Source organism: Miscanthus floridulus, chromosome 7 (genome assembly GCF_019320115.1).
Source record: "Miscanthus floridulus cultivar M001 chromosome 7, ASM1932011v1, whole genome shotgun sequence".
NCBI classification, from domain to species: Eukaryota; Viridiplantae; Streptophyta; class Magnoliopsida; order Poales; family Poaceae; genus Miscanthus; species Miscanthus floridulus.
Window position 1 is genome coordinate 78,898,192 of NC_089586.1, and position 12,298 is coordinate 78,910,489.

Below are 12,298 nucleotides of genomic sequence, written 5' to 3' on the forward strand. Positions count from 1 at the left end.
GGCCTCCTGCACCGCCTTCTCGGACTGGCTGTCCAGTGCGCTTGTAGCTTCATCTAGCAACAGGATGGCTGGGTTCTTGAGAATGGCGTGGGCGATGGCGATGCGCTGCTTCTGCCCTCCTGATAGTTGGACGCCCCAGTCTCCACACCATGTGTCGTACCCATCCTTGAGGTTACTGATGAAGTCGTGCGCATTGGCGGACCTTGCCGCCTCCTCGACCTCTGCCTCACTCGCCATCTCCGCCTCCAACATTATGTTCTCTTTTATAGTGCCAGCGAACAATGTTGGCTCTTGGCTGACAAGTCCAATATGTCGACGCAGAGCTTGGAGATTGTATGCTTTGATGTCTCTACTATCTATATTCACCACGCCTTTGAGTGGGTCGTAGAACCGCTCTATAAGCCCGATGATGGTTGACTTGCCAGAGCCACTTTGCCCGACAAGGGCTGTTGACTTGCCTGCCATCATGCTCAGCGAGAATCCTCTGAAGATGATCACATCTGGCCTGGATGGATATGCGAAATCAACTCCTACAACTTCCACCTCTCCGATGAGCTTCTCTGGCTTGTACCCCTGAGGATTGTCGGGGTCAATCTTCGTTAGGCGGTCGAGAATAGCGAACACAAAAGAGACCGCTTCAGCACCTTTGACGATATCTGTTGTCATGCTACATGCATCCGCTATCACACGCCCTGTGCTGACTAGAACCTATTAGATTGATCCCACCAGTTTGGCCCAACGGCCAATTGGACCTTGATCCGCGCCCTGATCGGGGACGCCCAACCCTAACTATGGTTGGTGGGCCCCCGTCGCACAGCGCCATAAAAAGGGAGGTGGCGACCGGGTCACAAGGCACGAGGTTCACCTACACCGCCAGAAACCCCACCTACACTCCTAACCCTAGCCGATCTAGAGAGGGGGCGCTGTCAGCGATGGGAAGTACCACCACCGGCTTCACGTCGCCTCTGCACGACTGTCTCTGTGACAGCGCCTCCACCGCGCCGTTCGACACCGCTGCTGGGACACTGTACCGACGACATGGCTTCCTCCTCTTCCTCCAAGCCCGACGGTTTGCATCTCCGAACCTCTCTCCTTCTATCTCTAAATCCCGTACTAGTTTATGTTCTAGGGCTTGCTATTTATCCCAAATATCAATATATATGCTAGATCTATGGCTAGTGGATCATGTCAAGTCCATCAATGGTATCAGTCGCCTAACTAGGCGTAGATCTAGCTTATCGGGGTAGAAAACTGAGTAGAAGAATGTAGAAGGAGGGGATTCGACTTGTGAATCAGATTGAACCCCAACCCGGAACCCAAACCCTAACCCTAGAACAAAGGTCGGCGAGGGGAGGACCTACCCGGTTCCTCGCCGTCGTCGCTACCGCCGCGCGCGGGAAGAAGCACCCTTCGCCGCCTCGTCGGCATGCGGGGAGTTGGCCGAGCCACGCTCGTCGCCGTGCGCGCGACCTCGGCCGAGGGTACCGTCACAGGACCGCTCGACTGCGGCGCGCTCACCCACTGGGGAGCGCGCGCTCTAGTGAGGGGACCCGCGGCGGCGCCGCACAACTTCTCCGGCGTCTGCTGCTTTGATGGCTAACAAAGGAGAAAGAGATCTAGGGTTCAGGAAAGAGTCCCACCGTAGCGCGAATGGGGACTAGGGCACCGTCGCCCAGACCGCTCGACGGCGACGCACTCAACCTAGGGCCAGTGCGCGCGTCGACGAGGGAACCGATAGTGGCGCCGCTCCGCTGCTCCTTAACTTTCTCGGGTGCATCGCTGAGGAGAAGAGAGGAGGGAAAGAAAGACTGGAATGTGCTTAGGGTTTCAGATGCGGCGCGGACGCCGGTTTTGATCTCACGTGTAGCGTGGATGGCCTTCGGATCGCGATGGACGGTCGGCGTTCGCTGGACCGAAATTGGCCCAGGCGAGGTTGGAGATTCCCGGCCCAAGCCCACATTGCGGCCTGGGCGCGGGGGAGCGAGCGCGCGCACCGTGTTCGGCCGCTGCTGGGCCGCGCGGGTGGGTTTTCGCTGCTGGGCCGCGTACTATTTCACTGGGCTAGGCCAAATGAATAGTAGATACTGAGTTATTCTTTTATTATTTTCAGAAGTAAATTTTGATCTTTTTTTTGTCCAGTTTCAATCTTTATCAAAATCTAAACCAACGGAATAATTTTTCAGAGAGTAGATTAGTACAGTAAAATGCTTTTGAAAAGTAGATAAATAATTTTTTCATGTTTTCGCTGCAATATTAAAGTTTATTATCTTCTAATTAAATTCGAACCAACGGGAGAATTTAATTTGAAGAGCAGTCATTTTTAGTCAGTAAATTATAATATTGTTATTTTTCTTACCAGCGTTGATAATAGAAATATTATAATATTTATTCATAAGTTTTTCCATGCATTAATTCTATTTCTGCCCAACGATGATGTAGAATTAGTGTATAAGAAAGTTGTATGTTTTAATTTTGACCAACGTTAAATTAAGCATGCAATTATTATGACATATTTTCTCACTATCTCTGATGGTATTTTTCAGGACTCAACCTAATGGCATTTATCTCGCATATACCGCTTCTTGAAGGGGGCAACTATAGGGTATGGTGAGAGAAGTATGAACTAGCACTTGCGCTGTCTGAAAATGATCTAGCTCTTACCTCCCCATGTCCTACTGAGCCAATGGACCCGATGAGGAAAGAAAATGTGTATGATGCTGATTTCACTGCTCGGCGGCAAGATCATGCAGAAGTACGGATGAAATATGATCTCGAACACAAGAAATTAGACATTTCAAACCGCAAGTGCTTGATGGTGGCTAAGTCCACTATTTTAGATGCGATAAGAGGGCCTATCCCAGATTGTAATACCGCCATAGAGTATCTTAAGAAAGTAGAGAGTCAGTTTACTGGCTCTTCAAAGGCTTATGCCAGTACTTTGATCAAGAAATTGTTCAATGAGAAATACACTGGTGGCGGTATCAGAGATCACATACTGAAGATGAGTAACACGGCTTTAAAGCTGAAACCAATAGATTTGGGGCTCAAGGATGAGTTCCTTATTCATTTGGTTTTTGCTTCCTTGCCCAAAGAATATAAAACTTTTATTGTGAACTACAACATGCAGCCCGATAAGTGGGATATAGAGAAGCTCATTGTAATGTGTGTTCAAGAAGAGGAGAGGCTGAAAAGCTCATAGGGTGACTCTGCCAACCTTATGAAGGACAAAAATAAGAAAAACTTCAATAAGAATACCAAACCTCAAGGGAAAGCCCCTCAGAATGACCACCATTTGAAGAACAACAATGCTCAAGTTGAGAAGGATCAGTGTAAATGGTGCAAGAAGCATGGACATTACCAGAGGGACTGTCCAGACTTATTGAAGAGCCTTCTGAAGAGAGGTGAGAATTTCATTACATTCATAGATGAATCCTTGTTTTTAAGTTATGCAAAATCTACTTGGTGGATTGATTCAGGTGTAACTGTTCATGTTGCAAATTCATTACAGGGATTCCGTACGAGGAGGACCATATAAAGAGGATTAAGAAGAATTAAAGTTGCAAATAGAGTTGAAGCTGAAGTTGAGGTCATTGGAGATCTCTCTTTAGAATTAGATGATGGTTTTTGACTTCAGCTTTCAGATATTCTTTATGTACTCTCTTTGCGTAGAAACTTGATAAGTGTTTCAAGATTAGATGATGATGGATATGATTGCCATTTTGGTAATGGCAAATGTCAGGTTGTGATTAATAATAAGTGTGTTGGTCTTGTCTTTCGACAAGACAAGCTTTATTTGTTATCACTTTCTGAGAATGTGAATGATGTGAGCACTGAGAATGAGAATGCTTCCTCGTCTATGAATGCAATAAATAAGCGGAAGAGTGCATGATGTATCTTTGAAATTATGGCACTGTCGTTTAGGCCATATTTTGAGGGGAAGAATAGAGCGATTGATTAAGAAATCAATTCTTCCACCTTTAGATTTTTTAGATTTAGAACAATGCATTGATTGCATAAAAGAAAAATATGTTAAGAAAATAAAGAAAGATGTCAAATGAAGCGTAGGAATTTTAGAAATAATTCACAGACATCTGTGGTCCTTTTCCTGTGAAGAGGGTAGATGGTTATGATTCATTTATAACATTCACAGATAATTATTCTCGTTTTGGCTATATTTATCCAATCAAGGAAAGATCGGAAGCATTGGATAAATTTAAGATATTCAAGGCTAAAGTAGAAAATCAGCACAACTTAAAGATTAAGGTAGTAAGGTCGTACTATGGTCGACACACCCCATATGGCTAAGTTCCTGTACCTTTTGCAAGGTTCCTACAGGAAAATAGCATAGTTGCCCAGTATTCTACACCGGGCGAGCCTCAGCAGAATAGAGTAGCTGAAAGACGTAACCGTACCTTAATGGATATGGTGAGAAGCATGATAAGTTACTTTACTCTACCGATAAGTTTATGGATGGAGACGTTAAAAACTGTCATTCATATTCTTAATCGAGTGCCAAGCAAGTCAGTGCCCAAAACACCGTATGAGTTGTGGACAGGAAAGAAACCCTCACTTAACTATTTACGTGTGTGGGGTTGTCCAGCTGAGGCTAAAGTCTTTAACCCAAATATAGGGAAGCTAGACTTCAAGACAGTCAGTTGTTATTTCATTGGCTCTCTAGAAAAGTCAAAAGGTTATCGCTTCTATTGTCCTGACAGACAAACAAAGTTTATAGAAACAAGACATGTTGTGTTCTTGGAGGATGTTATATAATCAGAGGGAGCATGGTAGTGTGAGAAATTAATTTTGAAGAGAAGCGGGTATACGTGCCCACTCCATTGGTTCAGGAGCCATACTTCAGGCTACCTGTTGTTGCTGTACCAATAGTGCAAGACACTATAGTAACAACACATGTTGTTAGTTCTCCTGTGACAACAATGAATGAACATGAGGAACCTGTCCTTCAGGATCCTGTAGAACCCGTTGTTACATATGAGGAGGAGCAACAATAGCCTCATATAGAACAAGCATCATCGAATGAAGCCCCTAGAAGGTCTCAGAGTCAGGAGATCAGTCATTCCTAAAGACTATGAAGTTTATGATTGTGAGGAATTTCAAATGGAGGGTGATCCCACCTCATTTGAAGAAGCCATGAGAAACACTCACTCATCAAAGTGGCTTGAAGCCATGGAAGATGAAATTAAATCAATGAAAACCAATGGTGTTTGGGACTTAGAAACAATTCCTAAAGGAGCCAAGACAGTAGGCTGTAAATGGGTCTACAAAACCAAACATAACTCCAAAGGGAATATAGAAAGATTCAAAGCGCGACTTAAGGGAAAATGTTTTATGCAAAGAGAAGATATAGATTATAATGAGATATTTTCTCCAGTCTCATGTAAGGATTCTTTTAGAATCATAATGACGCTTGTAGCACATTATGATTTAGAATTACATTAGATAGATGTAAAGACGGCGTTCCTAAACGGGGATCTAGAGAAAACTATTTATATGGCACAACCAAAAGATTTTGTTATGAAAGGAAAAGAACATATGGGATGCCGCCTGAAGAAATCCATTTACGAATTAAAACAAGCTTCAAGATAGTGGTATTTGAAGTTTGATAGTACAATAAGAAAGCTTGGGTTTCAAGAAAATGTAGATGACAATTGTGTTTATGCAAAGTTCAAGAATGGGAAATACATTTTTCTAGTCTTGTATGTGGATGACATCTTGCTCGCTAGTAGTGATATTAATGTACTACTAGAAACAAAGAAGTTCTTATCTTCGAAGTTTGATATGAAGGATCTCGATGAAGCTTCTTTCGTCCTAGGAATAGAGATTCACCGAGATAGAGAAAAGAGGGTTTTAGGATTATCACAAAAGTCATACTTAGAAAAAGTTCTAAAGAAATACAGTATGCAAAATTATAAGTCTTCACCTGCTCCCATAGTCAAGGGCAATAGATATGGGGAATTTCAATGTCTCAGGAACCAATATGAGATCGATTAAATGAAAGCGGTTCCATATAATTCAGCTGTCGAAAGTTTACAGTATGCCCAAATATGTACTCTCCATGACTTAGCATTTGTTATCGGGTTACTTGGCAGATATCAGATTAATCCAGGAATAGAGCACTGGAAATTAGTAAAGAAAGTTTTGCGTTACCTACAAGGTACGAAGGGTCTCATGCTAACGTACAGAAGATCTGATTCCCTACATATAGAGGGGTATATAGATTTTGATTATGCGGGAGATGACAGAAAGTCCACGTCAGGATACATATTCACTCTCGCAGGAGGAGCTATATCGTGGAAAAAGCTCAAAGCAAACCGTCACTACATCGTACACAATGTATGCCGAGTTTGTAGCATGTTATGAGGCCATAGGGCATGTGAATTGGCTGAAGAAATTCATACCGGGGTTGAAAGTGGTAGACAACATAGATAAGCCACTCAAGTTATACTGCGATAATAATCCAGCAGTATGTTATGCCCACAACAATAGGTCAAGTGGTGCTGCCAAACACATTGACATAAAATATTATGTTGTGAAAGATAAATTCTGGGATCATATAATTAGTCTTGAGCATATAAGAAAAGAAAAGATGCTCGCGGATTCACTTACAAAAGGCTTACCACCCAGTGTGTTCAGAGAACACTTAGCCGGCATGGGTTTAAGGGAAAACATATGATTCCTAGACAATGAGGACCTAGTTGAGAATTTGTTTCAAAACAGAGAGGTGTATTGTAGCTGTTTAATCTAATAGCAATAGACCGTGACGATGAGGGTCGTTCTATGCTCTAATCTGTGATGAAATGGGAATAAAATAAAGTAAGTAAGTTAAGTTTAAGTTATAAGGTGATATCAATGGGGGAATGTTAGATTGATCCCATCAGTTTGGCCCAACGGTCAATTGGGCCTTGATCCGCGTCCTAATCGGGGGCGCCTAACCCTAACTATGGTTGGTGGGCCCCGTCGCACAACGCCATAAAAAGGGAGGTGAGGACCGGGGCACAAGGCACGAGGTTCACCTGCGCTACCAGAAATCCCACCTACACTCCTAACCCTAGCCAATTTAGAGAGGGGGCGCTGCCAGCGATGGGAAGTACCGCCACTGGCTTCGCCGCCGCCTCTGCACGGCCGCCTCTGTGACGGTGCCTCCACCGCGCCGTTCAACACCGCCGTCGGGACACTGCACCGACGGCATGGCTTCCTCCTCTTCCTCCAAGCCGATGGTTTGCATCTCCGAACCTCTCTCCTTCTATCTCTAAATCATGTACTATTCATATTCTAGGGCTTGCTATTTATCTCAAATATTAATATATATGCTAGATTTATGACCAGCGGATCCTGTCAAGTCCATCAGAATCATGCTGGTTTGGAAGACCGCCTCCACAGCAATGAGCCGCTCGGCCATGAGCTTGCCACTATACCAGTAGTTGAGGGCCCATGAGAATATGGTGAGGCTCACAGAGGCGCCGAGGCCTAGACCTGCGAACCACGACTGCCGGATGCGCTCCTTGTGTGGCCCATCCTGCGCCTGGCCGAAGAGGCGTAGGATGCGGCCCTGGGATGAGAAGGCGGTGATGGTGCGGAGGTTGGAGACAGCGTCAGCAGCTATCGGATGCTCTCCTATAGCTTGCTAGTTTCGGACTGGGCCTCTATCGACTTCGTGGACGTGTTCTTCAGCAAGACACGGCGAGCATAGGAGCAAGCAATGATAAACGGCTGCAGTGCTATCATGACAAGGGCCAACCGCCAGGAAATGATAAGACCCACGGTGCAAAGCAATGACCACCATGGAACCCGTCTGGATCAACAGAGCCATTCGGTCATCCACCAGTGACCTTACCTGCAACACAAATATATTTTCATGTATATATGAACATGTATGTATGACTATACTTTTGCAAGTATGATCATAAGCTATAGTACATAGTATTTTTCTGAGTACAGTACTTACTATGTTGGCGTCCTTCGCGAGCTGTGAGCATATATTGCCAGTGGAGTTGTCATCGTTGTCAAACCATCCAATCTCAAAAGTGAGGATTTTCGCAAGTTCGCTCCCTGATCCTCTTGGTCAGGCATTCTCCCATGGCAGCAAAGCTATAGTGCTGTCCAATGTTGAGCATGAATGAGAGCGCAACGAGAGCGAGGAAGATGAAAGCATACATCCTTGTTTTGTCCTTGATCTCCTCATGATCGGTCGAGTAGTAGATGGACAATGTGCACCCCATGCCATATGCAAAAATAGGCTGGATTGCCCCAGATAGGACTGCACATGAGCTCCCCACCAGTGCAAACTTCCACTCCGGTGCATTGAGGAGAAGCAACCTTCCGAAGGATGGCACATGAGGCTTTGGCTTCTCATCAGCGTTCTCGCCATCTCTTGCATCACCGATAATGGAGCATGCTGAACTTGACCTGCAGCTAGCTGAAGAGACCATCTTGATATTGTTGCTGCTGCTGCATTGCCCTGCACTAGGAGATGCACCACAAGTTCCGCCAACCTCGGCGGTGTCTTGTTCGCTTGTCTTATAATCCGTACTTTTCAGCTTGTTTTTTAGCCGGAACAGTGTTTTTCTCTCATATCAAATCAATCGGAACAGTGTTTTGGCTTATTTTTTCAGCGAAGCGAACGGAACCGATGGCTGAAGATGGACAAGAGATGAGTACATGCCATTCTTGGCAATGAGCTCACTGTGGAAGCCCCAGCTCCTGGACTGCGCCAGATTGCATGACAGCTATGCTGTCGGCATTTCGGACGGTGGAGAGGCGATGTGCAACAAGGATGGTAGTCCGGCCTACGGAGGCCGCGTCAAGTGCCTCCTGCACGACGCGCTCGGACTCGGTGTCCAGTGCGCTCGTTGCTTCGTCAAGGAGCAAAATCTTGGGTGACCTCAGGATTGCTCTAGCAATTGCGATCCTCTGCTTCTGCCCTCCAGACATCTGTGCACCACGCTCACCCACCTGTTTTTGTTTTCGTTTCACACATGATTAGTATCGGTATCGGAATTCAGTCAGTGATTATTAGTCCAAGTTTAGATAGCTGTCATCAATTCATCATACAGGTTGTTACCTGCGTGTCGTAGCCCTGCGGCAGCTGCGAGATGAAGCTGTGGGCGTTGGCCTCCATTGCTGCGGGCCTGCGGCGACGACCTCCTCCCCTGTAGCATCCTCCTCGCCGAACAGTATGTTCTCCAACACTGACATGGCGAACATGGCGGGCTCCTGGCTGACGAGCCCCATCTGTGCGCGCAGCCACTTGAGCCGGAGCCGGCAGATGTCGACGCCGTCCAGCGCCACCTCCCCGGACGACGGGTCGTAGAACCGCTCCAGCAGCGCGATCGCCGTCGACTTTCCAGGCCCACTGGGGCTTACGAGCGCCACCGTGTGCCCAGCCGGCCCGCAGGCTGAAGTTGGCCAAGACGGGGCTCTCTGGCCACGATGGGTAGAAGAAGTCGACGTTCTTGAACTCCACGTCGCCGGCGACGTTGGCCAGCTCCTCGCCGGCGCCACTCTCGGAGTCAATCTTGGGCATCCGCTGTATCATTTCAAGGATCCTGTCCGCTGCCGCCGTCGCCTCCGAGAAGTACTTGACGTTCGACAGTGCCGACCGCAGCGACCTGCATGTGCTTATTAGTGACGTTGTCATCTCTAAGTATATATCCCCTATCTGACAGTAGTAAGTTAGTAGTCACGTACACGCCTCCGATGACGATAAGGGAAGAGATGACGAAGACGGTGCCGCCCGGGTAGCCGTGGTACATGACGAGGCAGCCGCCGTACCAGATGTTGAAGGCGTAGATGGCGAAGGCGATGCCGTTGGTGCCGAAGGCGATGCCCTTGGCGAGCCCCTTCCTGAGGCCGAGGCGCGCCGACTCCTCGAGCGCGGCGGAGAACCGCGCCATGGTGGTCTTCTCGGCGACGAAGGCGTAGACGGTGCGCACCGACGAGACGGCCTGCTGCGCGACGGCCCCCGGGAGCGCGTACTGCTCCATGATCCTCCGCGCGAGGCCCGTGAGGGCGCGGCCGTACGAGACGCCCGGGATGAGGAGGAGGAGCGCGGACGGCAGCGTCACCAGCGTGAGCCGCCACAGCAGCGCGAAGCCCACGGCGTAGCTGCCGGCCGGCGAACATGGTGACGTACATGGCGAAGTTGGGCACCTTGTCGCTCAGCGCGTCCTGCACCACCAGGCTGTCGTTGGACACGCTGGTGACCACCTCCGACGTGGACCCCGGCTTCAGGTCGAAGAACTCCACGTCCTGCCGGAGCACCGCCTGCAGGTACCGCGCCCGCATCAGCGACGCCGAGTTTATTGACGTCAGGGACGATGATCCGGAAAACGGGGGCATGTATAACAAGTCGAAGAGAGATTGCCGGATTGGAAGTGAACGCCTACGGCCGGCCTACCGCGTTGATCTTGGAGGTGAACTAATGCTGGAGGTGATCGGGGCCGCTGCCGAGGTCGTTGGCGATGCGGCTGGCGACAAGCAGCCTTAGGGGCGTGGCCATGCCGTCGCCTACGGCGCCGACTAGGCCTAGCACCATCAGGGCCACGTCGACGGCGTCCGCGTGCACGAACACCGAAGACCCCAGCGCCACCAGCGCCGCCGCGTCGGCGGCGTCCATGACTGATCGATGAAGGCGTACGTACGTGATGGACTACCGTCGTCGTCGCCGTCGATCAGAGTACGTGCCGGTGTTGCAGACGCGACGCCCAAGGATCACTGACGAGACAGTATATATAGTAGACCAGCAGGCCAATGTGATCGATCACAGGAAACCTGTGATGCTCTGTTGCTCGCACGAGTTGCATTATATTGATTCTCAAGGCAAGCAAGCATCCATGCTTAATAAGCCGTCAGCCGTGTAACAGCACACCTCTCCTTATTTTGGCCTTTTGCTATGCCAATGCCGACAGAAGAGAGGCCCTACAGATCAGACATGCTACGGCCTAGGGCGACATATGCTGATGCTATGCAGCTACCTAGCCTACTGTACAAACTCTGGCATTCACCACCAGAAGCAGCAGTGTAACATATACTGAAAATCAGAACGTCTGGATTGGTACTTGTCACGACCACAAAGATCAGGATCCTAACCGTCTACGATCGGTGATGATGACAGTGCCATTTTCTGCTCCCTCCCAAAACCGTCCATGCATATGCATGTCGTCCGTCATGTAGGTCTGTAGGAGTATTTAGCTAGACAAAGGAATGTAGTAATGGCAGGGGCTGCTCCCGCACTTCCATACTTTTGATGTTAGGAGTAGATGTCCCGTTTGTTTGGGCTTGTTTGGTTTATAAGTCATACTTTTTTAGCCAACGAACAATATTTTTCTCTCGCACCAAATCAGTCAACAGCACTTTTAGTCATGACTTATCAGCTAAACAAGCCCAAATGAAAAGGGCAAAGCATGGCTGGCAGCGTTGTCCATGTGGATCTGCTATTGCAGCTGCCTCTTTTGTGGATCCTTCCACCTCGATGATATCTCCTGTAGTGCAAATGGTCGGCACTACCTACTGCCTCTGCTCTTTTTTCTTTTTAAAACAAGGCAACAACTGTTCGTTACAGATTACAACCATGATGAGCTAAACCTCGTTACACCATTGAACTGAGTGAACATCTTAACTAAAAGATGAGCTACCTCGTTACAGTACATTCTACTGGCATGGACACAAGAAATAGAAGGATTTACACTAATCAGGTTTTTAACTCTCCTGTATTAATATATTTGACTGGCAGATGTCCTGCCAGCAGTTTTCGGGGAAAAAAGGTTTTTAACATCCTGATGAATGAGGACTCCAACATGAGATGTATCAATCCCCTTGAAGTTTATCTTCTTAATAACATTTCGACAGTCAGAAGCTACAGTGAACTATCTGAGATTGTACTACGCAGCAAAGGAAACAACTCTTCTGTCTACAATTGCTTCAACTAGTTCAGGAATCAGGAACAGGATCCTCACGGAAAGCACCCTTGTGATCACATACCGCTACTCCAAACCCCATGCAGGAAGGATTTTTGAATATTGCTGCATGCATCAACATTGATCATCAACCACCAATTTAGTGGTGGAATCCATTTTTGGATAGAGTAATCAGATTCACACCTATGTCATGTTGATATTTTAGATAAGTGCAGCAAAGACATCTATAACCTATCTCCTTTTCTGCAATTACCTTGGTATGGACTAAAGCCAGGCTGATAAGTTCAAGCTGATTTGTTATGAGAAAAAAACACTGTACTATGGTTGATAAGCTAGACTGATAAGTTCAAGCGACAGAGAAGTCT

At 47.5% G+C, this 12,298-nt stretch overlaps 2 pseudogenes; both read right to left on the reverse strand.

The window, feature by feature from the left end:
• The window catches only part of LOC136465698 (putative multidrug resistance protein), a 13,184-nt pseudogene extending 4,502 nt beyond the window's left edge, over positions 1-8,682 (reverse strand).
• A 15-nt stretch (positions 8,683-8,697) lies between these two features.
• Positions 8,698-10,633, reverse strand: LOC136465699 (putative multidrug resistance protein; annotated as a pseudogene).
• Between the last annotated feature and the right edge of the window lie 1,665 nt (positions 10,634-12,298).